Genomic DNA, 23386 nt, shown 5'->3' with positions numbered 1-23386 from the left:
TTCATCACGGTTCCTGGCAATAAATTGCTGTCATTTGTCCCTGGACATGCACAGGGGAGCTGACTGCTGTGGGGGTCACTGCAGGACTAGAATCTTCTGGTGTGTGCTCTGTGACCACAGAAACCCAGGGGGATTTCTCAACGGGAGAACCTGGAGACCATGCCTGCTAGGACCACCCTCATGGGATGGCCAAGGAGCTCGTGGTACCCAGGTCACCAAGTGACGAAGTTGTGAGGTTGCCTGGGGTATCCTGGGGCATGTAGATTTCTGAGGTCAGCACGTGGGCCCAGCACTGCTGGATGGTCTGCACAAAGAGGGTCCTGCCCTCCTGATGATGGCTCTTAACACCTGCAGGGAAACTGCTCTCAGGGCTCCTGGAGGTCCATATTGAGAGTGTCCTGCCAGCCTTGTGGGGTCACCTTCCCCTGATGCAGAAGCAGACCTCTCTCCCTTGAAGCCCAGGGGACACCTGGTTCAGGTCCCACCTGTGTGCCCTGGACACGCAGAGCCCCAGAGCTCTGGCACAGACTGGGTTGTGGTCGTGTCCGGGCAAAAAAGGCCCTGGGAAGGGGCTCATTCAAGGGCAGAGGCCACTCTGCAGGGATGCTGGACCTGGCAGCAATGCACTGCTTCAGTACTCCATTGGTTTGGGTTTCCAAGCTGTGGGATGGAAGGGCCTCTCCTTCCTGCGGTGCAGTCGGGGGAACTAGATCCATCGTCAAGGTCAGCCCTGAAAATGGAGGCTGCGCTACCTCCATTCCTGGAAAGAAAATCAGTCCCCTCCAGTCCAGGTGATTCAGAAAGTCATTCAGCAATGTTCGGGGCCCCCACTTTAGGCTTTGAATTAGAGCTGAGCGGCTTAGGAGGCCAGATCCCTGTCCGTGGCTCCAGGAGCAGGCTTTCTGCTGGGGGACAGGATCCTCACAAACACCTGTGTCTTTGTGGGACACTCCCCTCTGACAAGCTGGGAGGCAGGGTGCGGTTGTGGGAAATCGTGTTTACATGAGCAGAGGGCCACCATGTGGTGGCGGCACAGGAGACTGTGAGAATGAGTCCCACAGCCTTTCTGGAATCAAAAAACTGGCAAATGTGAAAAAGTGCATAATTTGTTTTATTGAACAGGCTGCTTATGTAAGTTTGGAGGACCAGGTTCAAGGACTCAGCATCCCTCCAGGACAATAGCCTCAAGAGAAGAACAGACAGAGCAGGAGGAGATCTGGGGTTTCTCCCAGGAATGAGGTGGAACAGGGATTTCTGCAGATTTGCAAGGAGTCCCCGACCACTGAGCATGGGGTTACAGCCCCAACAGACCCCTGTCATGTTTGGCTTGGGCTCTGGCTCTGGCCTGCTCATGTATTCTTCCAGCAGACTTCCAGAAACTCAGAGGGTGGACTTAGAGGGGCTGCGTTTGGAACCTAGTGAGGAGGTGGAGGGTCCTTTATATTGAGTCCCTTCATCCTAATCACCGTAGCTGAAGCCCAACACCCCCCAGGCACCCATGGTTGCCGTGGAGGGAGAACAAGCCTGGCAGGCGACCTAGGGGTCCCACTACTGTGTCCTTCTCTTGTCTTCGTTCCCTTTCACCCCGGAAGGTGTGATTGTCTCGTGTCATGGTGGCCTCCACAATGTCCCTCCCAGTAATTTCTCTTCTCCATCAGGTGGGGTTCCCAACCCCGCTCAGCCTTCTCTTCATGGATGCTGAAGGATCAGGCCCACCTGAAGTTCTGAGCTTGAGCAGTAAGGTGGAAACAAAGAAACCAATGGAAACAAAGAAGCAAGTGATTGTGGCAAACCTCCCCACCACAGAGAAGCTTCCGTGAGTGGAAGGGAGAGTGTGGGCATGCCCGTTTGCTTCCTGTCTCCCAGTGCTCTTAGCTTTCTTATTGCCTACCTGCATGGTTACAATAAATGATCTGCAAAACTGAAATTATTTACTCTCTCACTTTTACAGGAAAGGATGGCCAGCCTCTGGTCCGGTACCAGGCAAGAAATTGGAGTTCCTTTCCAGTTTGGAAACATTTTGGCAGGCCCAGGTTTGTAAAGGTCTGTAAGAGTAGTTACGGAGTTTTGCTTTTAAACTTTTTTACTGCTGTGTATACTTGTGAGATGTGGTTGTGTTGTGTAATTCTGAGCCGGGATTTTCTCAAACTGTTTCTCACTTCTTACACCAGACATTCCTAAATTCCAAGTGGAACTGCATATTAAGGAAGCCATGGAATTTAGCAAAAGGATACAGATCTCATTTCCTTTTAAGCATCGATGTACCTCCATCATGGCAGTATTTGTTATGTGTTATTGATAGGGGAACTAAGTAGTAAACAGATTAATAGAAAATAGGGGATTTTAGGTACACAGGTTCATCTTTTCAACATTGTTTGTAATATTTGCAGTTTAAGATGACCATTCCTGAGGAACAGGCAGCCTCTTAGAATGAAATAGCATTTCCTCTGAACCATAATTAATTTTTATTTTGTAGACAGCAGGAAGGGTAATAACGCATCAAACATTTGGGGACGTCAAAGAGAAAATGTAACTTTCTGGGAGCGCAATCCCCTGCCTCCCCCTGCCTTTTTACTGTTCCATTCTCCCTGGAAGGCTCTTTCTTATCTTCTGCTCATGGCTCCAGTAACTCTTTCTTCCTCCTTGTTCCTCAGCTGGTAACGTTAGTTTTATACTTTGAACAAGCAAACAAACCAACAGAAGAGAAATTTCACAAGCAACTCCCAGCACATCCGCTCGCCTTCTGATGTCTGTGACCTTCACTCTCGGTGCCCCACTGCTTATTAAAAGTGGCATCGAAAGCCAGTTCCTCCAAAAGTCCCCGAGGCCCCATCCCTCCCATCTTCTCTGGGTTGTCACTCCCAAAACCATCCTCTCTTTCACTGCCTCATCTATTTTGTTCTCCTGCTAGTTGGCACCATCAGTATATAAACGTCCATCCTCTTAAACAAACAGCTCTCCTTGACCCTAATTCACCCCCAGCAATTGCCACCCTGTGTCTTTGCAGCAAATCTTTAAGGAGTTGTTTAAACTCACTATCTGCATCTTCTCTTGAGCCATCCCCTTTTACACCCACTCTGGCTTTTCGCCTGATCCCTCGCTCTATGGAAACTGCCCCGTCAAGGCCATCAGTGACCCCATGTTGCTAAATATAGTGGTCAATTTTGACTCCTCATCATGCTTGGTCCCTCGGTAGCATTTGACCCAGCTCTTCCATCCTTCCTACCCCGTGTTCCTGCTTCACTCAACCTCCAGCCCATCACTCTGTCTGTTTCTGCTTTTGGCCTGCTGGCTGGTCCTTTGCCAATGTCTCCTGTTTTTTCCAAACATATACTGTGGGTGTTCCCCAGGGTTTGTTCCTGGGCCTCTCCTCTCTCTCTCTGCTATTCCTTTGGTGGAAGCAACCCAGCCTTGGAAATTGGCATGCCATCAATTTCTCGATTTCTCCAAAATTCCCTGATTTCCCCTTTCTATCTGAGCCTTTATCCCTGAGACTCACATCACATTCTTTTCCTTTCATTCATCTTGCTTTCTCATTCATACATATGTTCTACTATGTAATTACTTTTCCAAATTTTGAATCAGTACATATATATCATGTAAAATGCTCAAATATGTATTATTTCCACTAAGATGCTAATTCTACCTTAGAACATTTCTGCACTTCTGTATTTATTTGAATAAAGGGAATAGTATTTCTACAAGCCTCATAGTTAAACACTGTGTTAGTTTGGGGCTATTATGTAACATGAAATAATGGTACATGAACATAGTCGTTTTTCATTTATTTTTATGTAACACTGAGATGAGGTTTTTGCCCTGAAGACTGGTTTTATTGAAATTTTACCTACGTTACGGACAGTCAGTTTATGTGAAAGCCCTCATTTCTCCCCTTTTTTGATATATGTTCCATTTGGCTATATATAACATATAACTTGGCATGAAGCAAAATTCCCAAATCATTCACATAATACAATTAATATGTTTAATTATATTTTTTAAATGTTAAAAAGAAAAAGAAAACAGATTCCTCTACCTATTAGGCACTTCTGTGGCAATATGTAACACACCACTTAACCATGACATTGAAGAACTGAGCTGATACCAGCCCCTTTCCACCTGCTCAGCCCCACCTTTTCCCATCCCCTTTCCCATCCGGAGAGGACATCCCTCCCATTGTCCAGGCCCAGATGTTGGAACCATGTCCTTTCTCTCTCTTTCTTTTACACTCACAGACAGCAAATCCAGCTTGTTAGAAAATTCTGGATATTCTGTATTAATTAAATACCTGCTCTCTGCTCCCCGCCCTCCTAAGAGCCACCTTCAGCCTTTCCTGGATACCAATAGCCTTCTGTTTCCATCTTTGCTTTCCTACAATCTCTCATCCACACAGAGTCAGAGGGAGCCTGTAAAAACATACATTGGGGGTGGTGGGTGTTGCTCAGTGGTAGGGCGCATGCTTAGCATGCTTGAGATCCTGGGTTCAATCACCAGCACATTCATTAAAATAAATAAATTACTTCCCCCCAAAAAACACAAACACAAAAGCATAAGTTGGACTACATCACCCCTCCCCTCAAAACTCACTAAACGGGTCACCATGTCATTAGGAGCCAAAGTCGTCACAAAGGCCTCAGGACCCGGCATGCTCTGCCTCTCTGCCCACACTCTCCCCCTCACTCTGGGGGCCTCTGGCTCCGGCTCTTCCTTCTTCCTCCGGATCTATTCTGCTTCAAGTTCATTACTCCGTGAGATCTGCCAGGATTGCCTTATTCTCTCCTGCCTGCCTCCCACCCCACCGCCATCACCCGAGTTTGCTCATATCACTCTTTTTTAAAAATTTTTCCAAACTCTTGCTACCCCAACATGCTGCCTGTTTCCTCTGCTAAAATTCTGAGCCCCCAGTGATGGGGAGTCATGTCTATTTTGTTGACTGATAAAGCCCGAGAGCCTTGGGAACGGTCTAGTTAGGAGATTCCCGTATGTAGTAGGAGCTTATACACATTTGCTGAATGAATGTAGATGCCCTGGTCCAATCCGATGGAGCACTTCTGTGACGTGCTCAAAGAATAACTCTCCTTTCCACCTGAGAGGGGGTGACAACTTCCCTGCTGATTAAAGGCAAGAACTTTTTGCTTTATGCTGTTAACCTTAGGCGGGGAGACTGGGGGATCTTCATATATATTTTTAAATTTGGTTCACTCTGCAGTTGGTCTTTGGTCTCTGTATAATTTTGAGAAACTCTTTATGAGTGATCATTCTTTGATCTGATTGAACAGGTTCCAGGGGGAAGGACCAAGCCTGTCCCATCAGCCATCCTATGTGTCTTGTCCTGGGACCCAGTGGATGCTCAGCATGTAAGTGAACCGACAGGAGTGAGTGAAGAGATGGGAGCATCTCATTATTGTGGCGGATCTCTGTCCAATGCCTTGAGATTTGGGGAAGGGTTTACGAGTGCAGAAGGGAGAGGTCAGGTCCTCTGTGCTTTTCCTGAGTGCCCTGGCCTTACCCATTCCCCCAGCCCCCTCTGGGCAGCCAAGCCAAGGAGCTGGGCCACCAGGGGTTGTGCTGATCAATAATCCACCTTCACCCCAATTCCGGGGGTAGGTACACATGGTTGTAGACACTGGAGTCAGGTCCTTGGAGGAATTCCTCACCGAACTATGTTTTGGACCTTTTATTTTTCTCTAGAACCTCCAGCTGAAGAAGATTGTCTTAGACACATGAAAGTTGAGGACACCTTCTGTCCCCTCGCAACCCAGGTGGGCCTGGGAGTCTGCTTTTTCTATAGCCGATGGGCTCGTGTTGATTTGGGCATCCCTGTGCCTGAATTCCTGCAGTACACTCGGTGGTAAGGATGGGGGTGCCTGACAGGGAGGGAAGCGGGTTGGGAGACTGTACAGCTGGGCTGATGTTAACCTGGGGTGAGCGGGAGCTTGCTGATGCATGGCATCTCGGGGCAGGGAACTCTCCACACTCAAGAGGGGTTCCCACTCCCGCAGGGTCCCTTTGATCAGGGTGCTGGGCTGTCAGGGGACCACAGGGGTCCCAGTGAGGATTAGGGTGCCTTCAGGCAATGGGAAGTGTGGGGTCCAGTGGCAATTGAATTAACTGTGCACCCAAACCCAGCCCCCACCTCTTTCAGCCTGTTTCCTAATCTGCAAAACTGGAATGTTATTAAACATCTCGCGGGGTCATTGATGGGCTGGGACAGACTACACAGTCAGGAGCTGGAATTCTTCTGTCCCCTGATTGTTTGCCTTCTTTCTGACTATTTGCTCTCACAAGCTCAGTCTCTCTGTCTCTCGCTCTTTCACTTCTAAGTTTCTCTCATGCTCTGGTTTCATTTGATTTCCAACCACCGCCCCTCCCCTCCGCCAAACTCCAGATGAGTGAACTTGATTTCTATGTGTCAGTTCCAAATTCCCAGGAAAGATGCTCTGTCACCCTCTGGATCTTCTGTCCAACCCATGAGTTGTGGCCAGATGAGCGAGTCCCTCTGGGACCAGCAGAGGGTCTCTGCCCAGCCCCCAGCCACCACTGTGGGAGCACATAGCTCTCCGTGGAGGAAGTACTGGCTGTGACCTTGTGTCACTAAGTGTGAATTTATGTCTTCTCTTGAACCACCTTCATCCTCCTAAACAAAGATGAAAATTAAACACTCCCGGGATTTGTGTCATGGAACACTCAGGGTGGGGGCTAATGGGGCTGGAATTTCTGCTGTATTTAAGGGGCTACAGTGAATCCCCAACGAGAGCCTGCAAAGGGAACAGCACCAGCCCCACCCGGCACTTAGGGCGCTGAGTCTGCGTGACGTTGAGCCAGGCTTCTGACCACAGCTCAGGGGTCTGGTCTGACCAGTTAGCCTTTGAAACCAACCAGCTTTGGATTCCTCAATCCCACCCTGAGGTTTTACCTGAACCATCAGCTTCTGTATCTCTGAAGACAGATGCTGAGGACCCTTCACGTAAGCCGTTCGCACAGCCCTGTTCAGGCCTTTGTGCTGCACGGTCTGCCCGGCGAGCTGACCGAGGTTGGTATTTTACTGATGTTAGAAGTAGTCTGGTTTCCCGATGTACTGTTTCACTGAACAAGCAACAGAAGCCACTTCTCGCTGATAAAAGCAGAAAAGGGACATAATGTAAAGATACTGGGAGGGTGTGTGGAGTGGCCAGGACCGGAGCCAACCCAGGAGCTGTAGGAGGTGTTAGGGAGCCCCAGGCACCAGGCTGGGAGGGGTGCTACCGGGCCCCCTGCCACCCCAGAAGGGACCCCCCTCCACCCGACCCTCCACCTCACTCACTGCAGGTTCATGTCCCGGCAGGGCCAGGTCACACTGAAGCCACCAGCACACACCTCAGTTGGGGAGCTGGCCCCGTCTGAGCTGCGGGCGTGCCTGGTGTGGGGAGAAGCCCAGTTAGAGGAAGGCAGTTCCCCTACTGTTCTGAGTTAAGGTGCAAGTCAGTGCCCATCACTCAGGAGAGCCAGGCTGGACGGACCTCATTGTGGTGACTAGGCTGTCTGAGTTCACTTATTACTTTCTACGTTTGAAGGCCCTGGAGGGAGAAAAAGTGAAGGTTCTAGTACTTATTTTGTGTTTCCCACGTACCAGGTGTGGTAAGCAAGCCACTTCAGACAAGGCCCAGAGCAACCACGTAAATAGGCCATGGAGCAAGTCGTGCAGTCAGGCCTCTGTGGTCCCGAAACCCGTGTCCCCATCCGCTCCATAGTTACCAGTGGAAACTAGGGGGATTTATGGGACTGTGTGCTCCTGTGGGGGCTGGGATATGTGTGTTTAAGTCCACATCTTCAGAAACTCGGCTAGAACCACAGCCACTGATTGCACGGTGGCAGAGGAAGGGAGGATTCCAGCCTCTGGTCCAGCTCGTGTGGAGCTCAGAAGTTCTTCCTCCTGTCCTGAAAATAACACCAGATCTGAGGGAGCTGCAAACCCACTGCTCTTCTTAGATCCCAGAAGACTGAGAGGGAAAGCTGCTCCCAACTCAGAGAGGTTGCAAAGGGAACAGCGGGCAGGCTTGGAGAGTCACAGCTCCCAAGGCAGAACCTGCTTTTGTAAGAACCCTGGGGGCAGGCAGATTTAACAGGTCCCTGAGGCCAGCAGGAGGCTCAGTGTGGGGAAATCAGAGTGTGACAAGTCCAGGGGGCCAGTCAGAGGGGCCCCATGCTCTTTTTCATGTATTTTACATCCAGGACCATGTCCTGTTCTCAGAATGAAGGTCAGAGGATAACTCCTCATGCTTCCTGCCTGGAGAGGAGAAAATAACTGTATTGAAATACACCCAGAACATTCTGTTTCATTGGGGGAAGTTGTTTTTTGTTTGTTTTTTTAATGAGAAATTATTTTACCAGAGCCTAACCAACCTGGGAGAAGGGAAATCCCTTCTGTGTCACCCAAATTGGGGTGGGGGGAAAGAGACACACTTGTGGAGGTCACAGCTCAGGGCACAGGCTCAATGAGAACTAATCACAGGACTGCAGATGCCCTGCTCTGTCCCGCTCCCCCAACACCTTACCTCCATGTCAGTAGGGCCCGTGTGTAATAACAGGAATAATACTAACAGAAGTAAATGTCTCAGGAGTGTCTAGGGAAAACCCAAAGACAGCGGGGAGATGAAAACAAGGACACACAGGCTGTTTTAGCCTCTCACACCAATAGCTGTAGCAAACTACACACAGCCCAGCCCCAGTAGATAAACAGACAACCTCACAGAAGAAATTATTTATTTTGGTTCTCTTACCCAGTGCATTCCATGGTGCATCCTCGCCTAGAATTGAGTGGAAGCAAGTCCATCTCAGAAGGGACATAACTGAAGAGGGATGGCTTCCCAGACTCTGAGGGGCAGAGAGAGCACCAGCCTGGGTTAGAGAAAGGTGAGGGGTGGGGTAGGGTGTGGGCTGCCTTCTTCCCCATATAAGGAACCTTCCTGAGGCCAGCACAGTAGGAGGGAGGGCCATGGGGTGGAAGCAGCCAGACTTCATCCTGAGAACTGTTGGGATGCCTCAAAGGGACCATTCAGGTGCCCAAACTGGGCCCTGATTGAGGGAGCCAGTCGGTCTGACTCAGAGCCCAGGACTGAGGTGGGCTCACAGCAGGCCGGTATTACTTGGCCGGATCCATTTCACTTCTCCGAAGCCCTGTGTAAAACATGAAGCGTGGACGGCCTGGTGAGCACAGCTCTGCCCTCAAGACCGGTTTCAACTCCTCTCTTCCCAGAGAACAGCATCTCTGAACCCGTCCTGGGTGACCTCACAGAGATCACCCTAGTGGCCCAGGCTAGTGACCGGGAACATGTACCTTCCTGCAGGCAAACCCTGACGTCCACTGATGCATCATATACTGGCAAAGAGTGAGTCACTGTGCATTGGTCTAACAGCAGAGACTCTGCCAAAGGCCCAAGAGGTGGTGTGTGGGACATGCAGGGGTGCAGGAGTGTAAGCAGTGCAAAAGTGTAACTGGTGACAGGGGTGCAGGGGCTGTGGAGGGCGCAGGCATTTCAGGGGATGTGGGGGTGGAGGGGTGCAGAATTGCAGAGAGTAGCAGGGGTGCAGAGGTGCAGGGAGTGTAGGGATGCAGGGAGGTGCTCAGGGACCTGGCCAGGATAAGAAGGCAAGTGCACATCCTTGCAGTCAGCCTGACCCCGGTAGGCTATTGCAATGCTTTTGGGCTGCGGCGGCGGCGGTGGCGGTTGGGAGGCTGCCCGGGCAAGCCGATCGATTTCTTCTCTTCCCTGCAGCCTGGCCTGGGGTGGGGCTTGGCCGCCGGAGATTCGCCAGATGTTGCACTCCAGGTAAGCTTGCTCCTGGTAGGTGGGGCGGTTAGGTCAGAAGGCAGTGGCAGCGGCAGAGGGGCGGAGCGGGTCTACCCCTGGTGAACGGGTGGAATAGCTGCCTTGTCCCGGCTGCTGGGCCTGGGAGCGGCCTCTTCTTCCCCAGGTCGCCGGACACTCCTGTCCCACTCAGCTTGCTGAGTGCGGAGTGGGGGCGGGGCCGTTAAGGTGCGGGACCCACGGGGGGAGGGAGGCTGCCGCGGGGGAGCCGATCAATTCGCTCCGCTCTCCCCAGAGGCGGAGCCAGGGGCAGCTTCTGCTGTCCTAGAGGTGGGACGCGGGTCTCCAGATGAGCTTGCTCCTGGGAGGCGGCGGCGGAGGCGGCAGGGGCAGGGGATGTGTTCCAGGGAGTTGCTCCATTTCTTCTCTCCCCCACGGCCTGGCTTGGGGGCGACGTCTGCCGCCGGAGATTTGCCTCAGGTCCGACTCCAGGTGAGCTTGCTCCTGGGAGATGGGTGCGGTGCGGTCAGGGGGCTGGTAAGGTGGTGGCTGCAGGCATAGGGAGGCTGCCCCGGAGGAGACTGTGGATTAGCTCCATGTCTGCACCGCGTGGCCTGAAGGCGGCCTCTGCTGCCCCAGGTCCCGGGACACCCCTGTCCCACTTTGCCTGCTGGGGGCGGGAGGCAGGGTAGTCAGGGTGCAGGGGTGGCGGTGGTCGGGGGCCTGCAGCGGGGGAGCGGACCATTTGCTCCCATCTTCCCCGCGTCTTGTCCTGGGGGCGGTCGCTGTTGCCCTGTGTTATGAGACGCGTGTATCCTAGTCGGCCTGACCCCGGGAGTTGGACTTGGTACTTTGGGGGTGGTGGCAGCAGCGGCAGGTTTTCCCATGGAACTTGTCCATTTGCTCCCACTTCCCCCCATGGTTTGCCCTGGGGGCGGTCCCTGTTGTCCCAAGTTCGTCGGACGTCCATCTCCAGGTCAGCCTGCTCCCTAGAGGAGGCCACTGTGAGGTCATGGGCAAGAGTGGTGGCTGCTGCGGGGGTAGGGGCTGCCTTGGGGAGCTGGTGGATTGGCTCCCGTCTCCCCGATGGCCTGGTGTGGGAGTGGCCTCTCCTGCCCCAGGTCACCAGACGCACCTGTCCCACTCAGCCTGCTGGGGGAGGGGCGCCCTGGGCGGTGCCTTTAAGGTGCGGGGGTGGCGATGGCGGGGGTAGAAGACCTGCAGCGCGGAGCCTGTCAATTTGCTCTCCTCTTCCCCGTGACCAATCCTGGGGGCGTCCTCTGCTGCCCAAGAAGCCGGATGCCCGTCTCCAGGTCAGCTTGCTCCTGGGAGACGGGCCCGATGCGGTCAAGGGGCAGAGGCAGTTGCGACGGCCGGCTGCCCCGCCTAATGGGGCCACTTCTTCTCCTCTCCCCTGACCTGGCCTGGGGACGTCCTCTCTGGCGCAAGATTCGCCTGACACCCCACACCTGGTCTGATTGCTCCTGGAAGGTGGGCGCGGTGAGATCAGGAGGTGGAGAGGACAGGGGCTGCCCCTGGAGAGCTGGAGGATAAGCTCCAATCTCTCTGCAGGCCTGACGTGGGGGCGGCCTCTGCTGCCCCTCGTTCCCAGGTCACACTTCTTCGGGTCATATTTCCCCGGGGTTGCGGTAGGGTGCGGGGGCGTCGGGGTGTTGGCGGGGGTATGGAGCCTGTCACTCGGGAGCTGGGGGTTTAGCGCCCATCTTTTCCGCAGATTGGCCTGTGGGCAGCCTCTGTTGCTCCAGATCGCAAAGCAATTTCCCTGACAGCTTAGCCACCAGAGGTGGGCAGGATGGGCTGAGAGGGCTGAGGCAGCCGCCAAGGCAGCGACGGAGGGGGCTGTCCCTGGCCAGCTGGTCAATTTGTTCCCATCTCAACCTTTGCTGCCCCAGTTTCGCAGAACGCCCTTCTCCAGTTTATTCTTCTCCAGGGAGGTGGGCGCAGTGCATGCAGCCCGAGGTCTGGGCTCTCCCTTGGGAGGGGCAGAACTCTCTTGTTCTCCTTTGTCTTTATTCTTCAGCGAAGTGGTTACTGGACGCAATTCTTAATTCTGAGAAAGTGTAGCCTGTGTTATGGAAGAGCTGCTGGACAGTGAGGTTTCTGGGTGGATTTTCACATCAGCTGATGCCCCAGGCAGGCAGGAAAGCTATTACTCAGAGCTTCTTAGTCTGGGGTTGGGGATGGCCCCGCCATCCTTGCCATGCTTTTTAAAAATGTGTTACTCCCCTCTTTTTCCTAGGTGACATTTTAGGTTATTGGGTCTCAGATTGCTGGCACACTCATCCCTGTTCTCAGACATCTTTTAAACTTGGGTGAAGTGATAAGTAGGGGAAGATGATTTACTGAAAGGTAAGAATACTTAAATTCGCATTAAAGCTACATTCTGTCAATCTTTCTAAAATGATTTTCCTCTGATTCTAAATCCACGACCTAGTGAATGTTGTACTCCTGTGTAAAATCATTGATCTTCACATCACATTTGTTGAGTGGTCAACGAGATTTGTTAATTAGATTATTCCTGAAAGGAAAAGTTCAGGCTTTTCAGAATTCCTTGTCTGATGTCACCCAGGCAGTCACAGTAGAAGACAGAGCTGATATAAAAATCCCTCAGCTGCCTGAACTGCAAAGCTTCTGGGATTACTGATCCCTGAAATGCAGGTGACTCTTGATGATAATCTGGGGGATGGTTTAAATGATCAGATTCTTCCAGTCCTATAAATGGGTTCCGTGGCCCCAGCCCCGGGAGAACTGGACATAAGGGCCATATCGTGTGTGGTGGGATGGGAAGGCAAGGTGTAAGAGCTGGAATCACTGAGATTCCACACTCGCTAAACACAGACTCCAGAGCCTAATTGTTGTCAGGTTCTGTTCTGGATTTGAGAGTGTGTTCATACATGATTCTTGCCCTTCTGGAGTCACTGCCTGGGTGGAAGTAACCTTTACATAGATCTGTGGAGGATGACATTTAAGTAGATGGGCTGTTATGGTTCTCAATGTGCCCAGGCTTGCTCTTCCAGGCACTCGTGGGACTAACGCGAGTCATGTTATTCACTCATTCACTGATTTATTACCCTTGAATTGATCACTCGTCCCACAGTAAGTGAAACAAGGTAACAGGAAGCTGAGTTTTGTCCCCTCTCCTATCACTGATTGTTTTTCAGTCGGGCGCCCTGCGTATGCATTGTGAAACGGTGGTATTTCGTGCCCAATGGGGCAGCACTGTCAGTTCTGAGAATCAGGGGAGACACATGGGTAGGACAGCACCCTGACACACATGGCACCCCCCATCCCGTGAGACAGAATTGTCGATGCTCAGGTGACCCGATGTAGACTGCGGTGCTAAACCTGAGCATGTTTAGTTATCCTGGTGGCTATGAAAATACAGACTACCAGTCGCTACCTCTGGAGACTCTGAGGGTGTGCACCCCAGGATTCTGCATTTTAAGAAGCACTTTAACGAATCCTGATGAAGAGATCTGAGTGTCCCACGGAGAAACACTGGTGTGCGAGGCACCAATATTGAGGATTCTCAGGGAACGATGTCTTTTTAGGATGGTCCATGGGCCCTCACTTTAGACTTTTGCCTTGGGTTTAATTGTATGTGTTCAGAAGTGATGTCTTTCAATTCCAGTGCATGTCAGCATGCTCTGTGCAGGGATTTACTCTCAGTAGATGGCAAAAACTATGATTCTTCAGGTCACCGAGCTACACTGTGAACGATATTTTATTTTGGTTTTCTTTGTAGCAATGCAGAGTCTCCCGAGAAGAGATTTAGACTCAACAGCTTTGTGTCAGACTTTGGAAGACCGCTGCTGCCCAAGGTGTTCTCTGGCAGTGCAATGACGAATCTAGGTCCCTCTTTCACTGCTACATCAATGAAGTGGACCACTTGGACAAGGCCAAAGCTGGTATCCCTACCATAGCCCTTTACAGTGTTATTCGGCTCCAGGAAGCCATCAGATGCAGCAGGTGGCCAGAGGAGGAGCCGAACAGACTCATGAAATGTGACATCCCCAACTTTATCAACACGGACCAGAACTCTGCCTTTGTGGAAGATGATTTCCTGATTTTGTAACTACCGATTGTTCTAGAAAATAAGCCAGTTGCCCAGAACTCACACAAAGACTTGAATTGAGAAACGTGCTTTCTCAGGTATCTTTCTGAAGATGTGAAGTCTGTCTTTGTATGGAAGGAAGTCCCCTTTCACAAAACTGAATGTGTTTGTGTCTGAGAGAGGGAAATGGAGACAGAAAGACGAAGAAGCAGAAGAGAGCCCCCTCAGAAGAGATCTAGTTAAGGTGAGTTTTTGTGCCTTTAAAAAACATTTGGGGTTTTAGGGGGAACAAAGTATTTACACTGTCTTATTCTCCTCATTGGAAACCTTGGCCCCGTCGTCAGAGTCAGCGGCCTTGAACGGGGGTTGCACGCTGCGTTTCACCTGGCACTGCCACTTCCACGCTCTGCCTTTAGCACGTTGCTTTGCCTGTCAGGGTTGCCACCCTTTTAACTGTAAGGTGAGGAGTCTGGAGTAGATGATCCACCCCAGCTCTGCTGTTTTGCAAATTTCTGATTTCGTATTCGGATGAGTCTGGGATACACCCAGAGCAGTATAAACCAGGCCCTACCTCCTGCCTATTGCTGGGGCATCCCTCAGGTCTGTGCCTTCTACTCAACCCTTTACTGAGCCCAGCTTTTGTCAGGAGCCCAAGTGCCTACCGGGATGGCAGGGGACTTGTCTTTCGTGGTCACGGTGGCCAAGAATTCTATTGGTGTGCTGAAACAACTCTTCTGAGATCCTCCACCCACCGCTGCTCAAACCTAATGACAGCACTACGGTTCCTTTCCTAGGAGGAGGATCAATCCATGGTGCATTTTATGACAATCCTGTCCCCAGGGATGCACGGAAGTTTATCAGCTGAGTGAGGGGAGGTGCCTCTGTGTCCCTGTATCTCTGTCTGCTGACAGTTCGCTGCCACCGGCTACTGAACAAGAAAAGTGCTATTCACCATGTTGTGTGTTTTCCAAATGTGTAGGTGATGGTCTTGTGGCTCGTGCGTGGGCTTTGATTTGGGATGGTGAAGGGCTTATAAATACCTCATCAACATGTATTCGAGGTGGCCTGGTGCCACACAGATTTGATTCATGAAGCCATCAAGCCTGCACACTGGTTTGGAAACAACTTGGTTTTGATCATTCACACTGCATGCATGACTCGCTGCTAATCTCTGGGTGGTTTTTTCATTTCAGATTTATTCACCCCATGTCTTGCTTAAGCTGAAAAATACATTTATTTCACCAGAATATTCTCTGATTCTTTGTTTACACACATCCAGTTTTTTTAATTCCTTTAAAAATGATTCTGTGTTTATAATGCCTCCTAATTTCTATCATCTCTATGTTGCCAGTGGCCTGAGACATGCACCAGATTTGATGCCGGAACAGTTCCACCAAAAGAAATCCCTTTGCCGTAATATCTTTTGAGGAAAATATTATTCTTTAAGGCTCTAACAGTAAATCGTAGAAGAAAGCATGGAACATTTCTTGTAGTTAATACATGTTCATGCGAAAAGAAATGATATTTTCATTAAACAATGTTGATTTTAATAACTTTTACAAATGTGAACATTATTATTCATAATTTAAGTAACCAGATAAAACCACAGTTATTTATTATGAAGATTGAAAACTATTTACATGGTCTCTTAATTAGAAGTAGCTTTATTAGAAGACTGAAGGGTATTTAAAAGATGGAAAAATACCCATGATGACACCATCATTTTTATTAACTAAATATCAAGAACTGTGCAGGGATAAGATTTAACCCTCTGCAAACTGCCAAGTTAGCATGAGGTAGTTTGTGGATGCTGCCAGAGGACAGGACACTCCCCCAGGATCAGAGACAAAGGACTCCCTGCCAGCACAGAAGGCAGCCTGTGGTTCAAGTTCATATTGGTTCCTGAGTTCCTTTCCTATTGCTGTTGTAACAAAGGACCACAGACTCAGTGGCTTAAAGCAATACACATTCATCTTCTCACTGTTCTAGGGTGCAGTAGTGCAAAGTCAATGTCAGTGGGCTAAAACCAAGGAGTGGCCAAGGCTAAGTTCCACACCTAGGCTCTTGGGAGGGATTCATCATCCTACCTTTCCCAGCTTGCAGAGGTGCTCACACTCCTTGGCCCAGGGCCCTGTGTCACTGTGACCTCTGCTGCCACTTTACATCTCTGTCTCTGACTATATAGATATAGAGGAAGAGTCTTCTACATCTGGTATGGACCCTTTTTCCTACATGGACATTGTATCCTTATTTATGTGCAGATGAAAACCCCTTCCCTCCAGGGTGCGGTGGCATCAGCTCACAAGATGACCACTCTGGGCTTTAAGTGTCCTCTTTGTATTGTCATCAGGGAACTTCTCTTTCCATAGTTAGCTCTGTGTTACTTTGTTGTTATATTTTACCCAGAATTACTGAAAGTTTTACTTAAAAGGGATCCTAATTAGCTCTGTTTACCTGTTTCCAGAGCTGAAAGCTTCAGTTCTAGAGTATCAGTTTGATTTTTCCTAAAAATACATTCCAGTATATTTCTCTGGTGAAAGTCTCTACCCTGTTATCTATTCTCCCATCATTTCCTTATTTTCTTGAATATATTAAAAGTATTTTATAGCCTTTATTGGTAACTCTGATGCCTACATCACCTGGGGTTTGCATCCTTTGTCTAATGCTCCTTATTCTCATGTTATCTGTCATATAGTCTGGACATGTTGCATGTCTAGAAATTCTTTATTACATGGCAGACATTGCAAATGAAAAATCCATGTTATCTTCTGTGAGAGCTTTTCTACCTTCCCGTTAGGCAGACAGTGTGAGCGACTGATCATGTCACTCCAATCAGGCGCTGAGGTGGATCAGGACTAAAGTGCCTTTTTTCTTAAAACAGCTTTGAGGTATACTTGGCAAAATAATTTTCACACGTTTAAAGTGTACAGCTTAATATGTTTTGACGTAAGAATATCCCCAAGGAACCATGACCACACTCAAGACAGTGAACATACCCATCACCCACAAAGCTTCTCTCCTGACTTTTTTTGTCCCTCCCTCCCTCCCCGTCTCTTCCCCTGGGAACCATTGATCTGCTTTCTATCACAACATATTGGTTTGCATTTTCAAGATCCTTATATGAATGGATTCATGCAGTATCTACTCTATGTTGTCTGACTTCTTTCATTCAGTGTAATTATTTTGAGAATCATCTGTGTTGCTGTATTAATAGCTTATTTGTCTTATAGTAGAGTATTGTTTAGTGCTGAGTTTTTACTGAAGAGTTTATTGTGAGCAGTGTTTGTATAGACCATCATTTCTTTCTGCATTTACTTCTTGATGGATGCATGGGTTATTTACAACTTGTGCTATTATAAATAAAATAGCAGTGAATATTTGGTTATAAGTCTTTGTATGGACATATGCTTTTCCTTTCTAAAGCACCAGATGAGGAATGTCTGGATTATATGGTACATAGGTGTTTACCTTTTTAAAAGAATCTGTTAAAGACTTTTCCAAAATGGTTGTACTATTGTAAATTCCTCGTGGTGTGTATCAGTTCTGGTTGCTCTACTTCCTTGCCAGCACCTTGTAAGGTCAGTCTTTCTAACTGTATTCATTCTAGTATGTATGTGAACTAGTATCTCACTGTGGTTTTTAAAAGTATTTCTCTAATCATTAATGACACCTTTAATCAGCATCTTTTCATATGCTTATTATCCATCTGGATATCTTTACTGAAGTGTGTTTTCTGGCCTCATTCATTCAGGTGTTTGAATTATTATTGAATTTTGAGACCTCTTTATTCTGGATCAGATACAAAGAGAGACCATTATCAGATATATGATCTGCAAATAGCTTCTGTCTATGGCTTGTCTTTTCATTTGCTTAGCAGTGTTTAGAAGAGCATTGAAGAGTCTTCATGTTCATAAAGTTCACTCTATCAGTTTCTTTTTAAAATAGATGATACTTTTGGTGTCATAGCAAAGAAAAATTTGCCAAACCCAAGGCCATAAAGCTTAAGCCTATGCTTGTTCTCCTAGCTGTTTTATAGTTTTAGATTTCCTATTAAGATCTATGATCCATTTTGAGGTAAATTTTGTATATTTTGTGAGGTGTGAATCAAAGTTCATTTTTTTTTTTGCGTATCACTATCTAATTGTTCCAGCACTACATGCTGAAAAGATCCTTTCTCCACAGCATCCTTTTTGAGAATCAATTGTCTGTATAAGTCTTGGTTTAGTTCTGAACATTCTATTGTGTTCCATTATTCTATTTTCCTGTTTTACACCAACACCCTAATTTCTGATTACTGTAGCTTTATAAAAAAAAAGTTTGAAAATCAGATAGTGCAAGTCTTCCAACATTGTTTTTCTTGTTCAAAGTTGTTTTGGATTTTTGGGATCCTTTGAATTTTTATATGAATTATAGAATAAGTTTTTAAATTCCTTACATCCTGTTCTGCCAAAATTCCACCCATGTCTTTGGCCGTCTCCAGAGCCACATTTTCTGAAGAAGTCTCTCTAGATCCCAGGTGAAAGGAATTTCTCTTTCGTCTGTGCTCAAATCACATTTGATATTATTTGATTCCATTTAATCATATTTGCCTGTATGTACTTGTCTGATCTTTCCAGCCATTTAGTAAATCTCAAAAGATTAGGAATCTTGACTTGGTTCCCTCTGTGTGCTGAGAAACTAGTTCTATGCTTTGCAGGAGTGAGCCCTGCAGTAAGAGGTATCTGCAGCACACATCTAGCTCATTGCTTGAATATTGTCAAGGAATTCTGCAGATTTAGAATTGTTTATTGATTGTTGTCTCCAAGACGGCTCAGTCTTTTTTATTTCTATTGCTACTGCTGCAGTTTCAAAGAACAATGGGCTAGTTATTTTCCAAATATCAAATCATACTCTAATTGTGTTGTCACGCAAATTATGTGCTGCTGTGTCTTAACAACCTGCTTAGTGTTCACAGGCTCCTTCACTCATGGAAAATTTGGGAGAATGTCATATCCTTAGAGATAGCAATGCTGTCTTTGGCGACCTGAGCAGCAGTATCTGAATTCACTCCTGCTATTTTTCCAGTGTCCCCTCTAGACCTCCTCCAGCCCTCCATGGGGGGCCCTGCAGTTCTGCCCTAGAAAAGCCTGTTGCTTCTCAGGAAGACTTCCCTATGAAACATAATCATGTCCTTCTTGTGGGGACATTCAGTCCAGAGACCTGAAAGCAGGGGAAAATGTTCAGCCTGCTTTTGGTAGAACCTAAATTCTTCCATACTTGTTAGAAGCAATTTCAATGAGGAAACTGTTTTGGCATCTAACAAATCAGCATAAATGACTGATGAGGAAGATCAGCTTCCCCATCCCACTCAGTCGTCATGTTGATGTGACACACACATTGGCAAACATTTTCCCCTGTGAGCAACGTAAAGTTCAAGACGTTATGAATGGCTTTTTATTTTTATTTCTTAGTCTTTCCACATTCACTGTGTCTCGTGAGATTATATGAATCCTGCTTATTTTCAGCCCAGCACTAAACTTTTTAAAAGGATCACGTGTTTAAAAGGCTAGTGGACAATTTTTTAGAAGACAGAAATCCTTAGATTTTGGTCCCAGAGTTGAATCTTGGTTAGTGGTGAATGAAAATTCCCGTTAAAATTTTAAATTCAGTGATATAAAGTCTTAAAAATAGTTAAATATTAGTCAATTTCATTAAACACTATAAGAGTTATTTACCTTTAAGCCTGTTTCTGGGGCAATTTTGCAATGATTCCCTCCCTTTATCGATTCCCTCTTTATCAGAATCCTTGAGAGGCCCCTGTCATCATTGTCAGTATCATCATTATCATCATGGAACTGATTCTTCTGGAAGATTCTAGGAAAATAAAGAGATGGACGGGATTATGTGTAGGTCAGTGCGTGCATGTACAATAAGAACAGCTGTCAGGCATTAGATGCAAGATACCCATTTCATTTAGGGGAGAATGTGGTCATGAAATCCTGATGTGGTGAATGAAGGAAGCGGTGGGAACAGGATAGTCAATGCAAAGGAGGAGGAAGTGAGTGAGTTGGAGAGCATAGATCCTTGGTTAGTTGATCAGCACATTGGTAAGAATGAGGGGAGTGTGATGGCAGAATCATGTCCCTCCCCGGCCACAGGGTAGCCACCTGTGACATGTTACTGTACATGGCAAAAGGGATGACAGATATTTTAGGATTAAAAATCTTAGAGGATTTCTGTCTCCTAAATTGTCTATTAGTTAGCCTTTAAACCCATGATACATTATTATAGATTAGTGCAGGGGCACAAATAAAAAGGATTCATATAATTTCACCAGACAAACTGAATGTAGAAAGGATAAGGAAGAAAAACAAAAAGTCACTTATAAGTGCCTTGAACCATAAATTGCTCATGAGGAAATGTTACACAAGGTGAATGTCACAGCCACATACATACTGCCTGAGTGGGATGGGACAAGGGGATCCTGAGATGAGACAATAGGGTGAGTAGTCTGGATTGTCCAGGTGGGCTGAATGTAATCACAGGGGTCCTTAAAATGGAGGATATTTCCCAGCTGAGTTTAAAATCAGAGGGAGGTGTAGCGATGGAGCAATGTTCAGAAAGGCTGCTGACCATGAAAATGGAGGAAGTTGAGGGGCACAAGCTAAGGAAGGTGGGTGACCTCTGTAAACTGGAAAAAAAAAGGAAACATTCTCTTCTAGACCCTCTAGAAGGAAGGAACCCTGCTGGTATCTTGAATTTATCCCAATGAGAACTGTGTTGGATCTCTGACATCCACAGCCATAAGCTGATAAGTCTGTGCTGGTTTAAGCTATTAAGCTTAATGGAATTTGTTACAGTGGTAATAGGAAAATAACATAGTGAGCGGTAGTGTAAGGGATTAAAGGTCTAGGATGGGGTGTGGAGAGAATTCTGACATTTACACCTAAAAAACAACCAGGTGAAGTGGGAAGGTGTTTTAAGGAAGTCCTACCTGGCAGGGCTGTCAAGCAGACTGGAGTGAGCGAATCCTTGGAGTTAGAGGAATCAGTTAAACCTCTACAAGGAAAATAAGAAATAAAATGTAGCAGGGCTTCAGTGTTAGTAGATGTAGGAATGGAAATGGGCAGAGAGATATAAACATTATTTTGAAATTAGCTACAGGTTTGATGACTGCATGTTTGGGAGAGTTAGCCGATGTGTGGACTGAATGCATCCCCTCAAAATCCATATGTCGAAACCTCATCTCCCAGGTTGATGATATAAGGATATGGGGCCTTTGGGAGGTGATTAGTAGGATAAAATGAGGTCATGAGAGTATTGCCCTCATGAATGGTATTAGTGTTCTTATACAGGGCCCCAAAGTGCTTGCTTCTCTCTCCTCTCTGGGCCATGAAGATAGTGGGAAGACAGCCATCTTCGAGCTGGCAATCCTCTCCCAGATACATTGACCTTGAAAGCCTCAGCCTCCAAACCATAAGGAATATGCTGGTTGTTTAAGCCACCCGACACACGGTAATTTGTTACAGAATCCCAGACTGACGAAGACAGTGGAGAATGCCACTGCGTTTGGCACTGATTGCCTGGAGAATGCTGAAACCCAGGGAAGTGGGCAGCACAGACGTTTACTCATTTAATCCTGCCAACACTGTAGGGGATAGAGTCTACATTTTCCTGGCTATTTAAAAGGTAAGGAAAAAGAGGCACAAATAATAACAATGACAATGACAACAACAACAACAACAGCAACAATAATTTGTCCAAGATTCACACAGAACTCCCTGGAGGGAGAGTGAGAATTAATACTTATGCAGGCTGGCCCCAGAGCCCCTGCTCATAACCACTAAGTCAGATCACCTTGCTTATTTAGATCAGTTTTTTTTCAACTGTGATATGAGTGTACTGTGTCCAGTAAGTTATAATTTCAAAATACCTCACTGTAAGGGAAACATTAGTTGCAGGCATTACAACCCACAGAAAGCTAGACATACAAAAATAACTTGTTAGGGCAAGATAACCAATAATGTTTTTAAATATTATACCTGCTGACCCTTTGCAATAAAGTGTTTATTTATAATTCTGTCTGGCTACAGAATAACATCATAATCCTGCATGTGGCTGGTGGCTCCCGTGTTGGACAGCAAGGGTCTAGAGAATTAAAATGACTTGCCCAGCCTTGCCCAGGAAGCTCGTGGTGGGATCAGAGCTATAGTCTGGGACTGTTCCTTCCTATCCAACAATTCCCTCATGGAAGTTTAGAAGCTTCTCCTTTGGTGCCCAGCTGTCTATCCGTACTTATGACATCTTGTCAGGTGCCACGGCCTGCTCCTGAACATCAGCCAGAACCCACTTCTGCTCTTTTTTGGCCAGGTAATACCTTCTAGCAACTTCCATTGCCTTCTTGGCATCAGTTTTTACATGGAAGGGTAGTGGCTAGAGAAGGAAATGTGTCCACATGACAGGTTTTTCATAAATATAGTAGGAGTGGTCAAGAGAAGAAAACCTCAGGAATACGAGTGGAAGCAGGTCATTTAATATACCAAATGCGTACTTTCAATGTATGTTTGTGTTTCCGAGTCCACGCTTGTTCTACTCGTGCATTATAGGCCAACACATCAGGAGACAAGGATTTGGGGCAAGAAATAGCGGCTTTAATTTGTAAAGCCACCGGAGAAGATGGTAGACCAATGTCCTGGAGAACCATCATCCCAAGTCAGAATTCAGGCTCTTCTTATATTAAAAAGGGGAAGCGGGAATGCTTGGTTGTTGCAAACTTGGTGTATGAATTCTTTGTTGTTAGAATCCTTTGTTCTTGCAGCTCTTCACCTGGGTCAGATCCGTGTAAACCTCCAACAAGCAAATGTTATTTTCTATTCTGTATCTTGTTATCTTTATACGAATGGAAAAGTGATAATATCCTTCAAAGTCAGAGCCTTGAGAATAGGGTCTCCTGTATATTTCAGGATCTAGGCAACATTGTTTCACAAAAGGTGCAGAAACAGCAAGACTAAGCCTAGGAAACAGGGCACAGGTTTAAAGTCAAAGGAACAGATCTAATATGGAGTCAGATTTGTTCTTTCCTATTTCAGTAGTGCCATGGAGAAGGCACTGTGGGCAGCTTTCTGTAGGGTCCTGGAGGCTTTCTCTCTCAGCCTCTGTGCGCCTCTATTGAAAACCCGTCATCGCTATCTGGCCTGCTGGAAAACCAGTCCGCCTGTTTTGCCCTGAAGTTGTGTTCTGTTTATAACTCATCTCTACTCCTTGGAAAACAACTCAATAAAAACTCAGTTGGTTTCCCACCAGCCCTGAGCAGGGGTGAGGGATAGCATGTTATTATTTTATAAAAAAAATATATAAAAATGTTTTAAAACAGCACTGGGCACATAGGAGAGAGACAATCAATGCTTCCTGGCTTAAATCGAAAATGATGACTCAGTGAGTCTATGGCTGCTGTATTTGCTGAACTAGTTACTCCTTTGCTCCATTACACATTTATTTTAACTGAAAAAGAAATATATGCATATGGTTAAAAAAATTCAAACAG

The 23386-nt window shown here is 47.2% G+C and overlaps 2 long non-coding RNA genes across 2 annotated transcripts in view; one reads left to right on the top strand and one right to left on the bottom strand.

Annotated features, from left to right (window-relative positions):
• The window catches only part of LOC140693421 (uncharacterized), an 823905-nt gene that overhangs the window by 66083 nt on the left and 734436 nt on the right, over positions 1 to 23386 (bottom strand). The window lies entirely within an intron of this gene.
• On the top strand, positions 1146 to 2034 carry LOC140692956 (uncharacterized). Its single transcript, XR_012068597.1, has 3 exons — positions 1146 to 1239; positions 1659 to 1816; positions 1952 to 2034. It is a non-coding gene; the product is annotated as an uncharacterized lncRNA (long non-coding RNA).

The sequence above is a fragment of the Vicugna pacos genome, unplaced genomic scaffold, assembly GCF_048564905.1.
Source record: "Vicugna pacos unplaced genomic scaffold, VicPac4 scaffold_19, whole genome shotgun sequence".
Lineage (NCBI taxonomy): Eukaryota > Metazoa > Chordata > Mammalia > Artiodactyla > Camelidae > Vicugna > Vicugna pacos.
The sequence above is the reverse complement of the archived record's forward strand: the minus strand, read 5'-3'. Positions and strand labels throughout refer to the sequence as shown.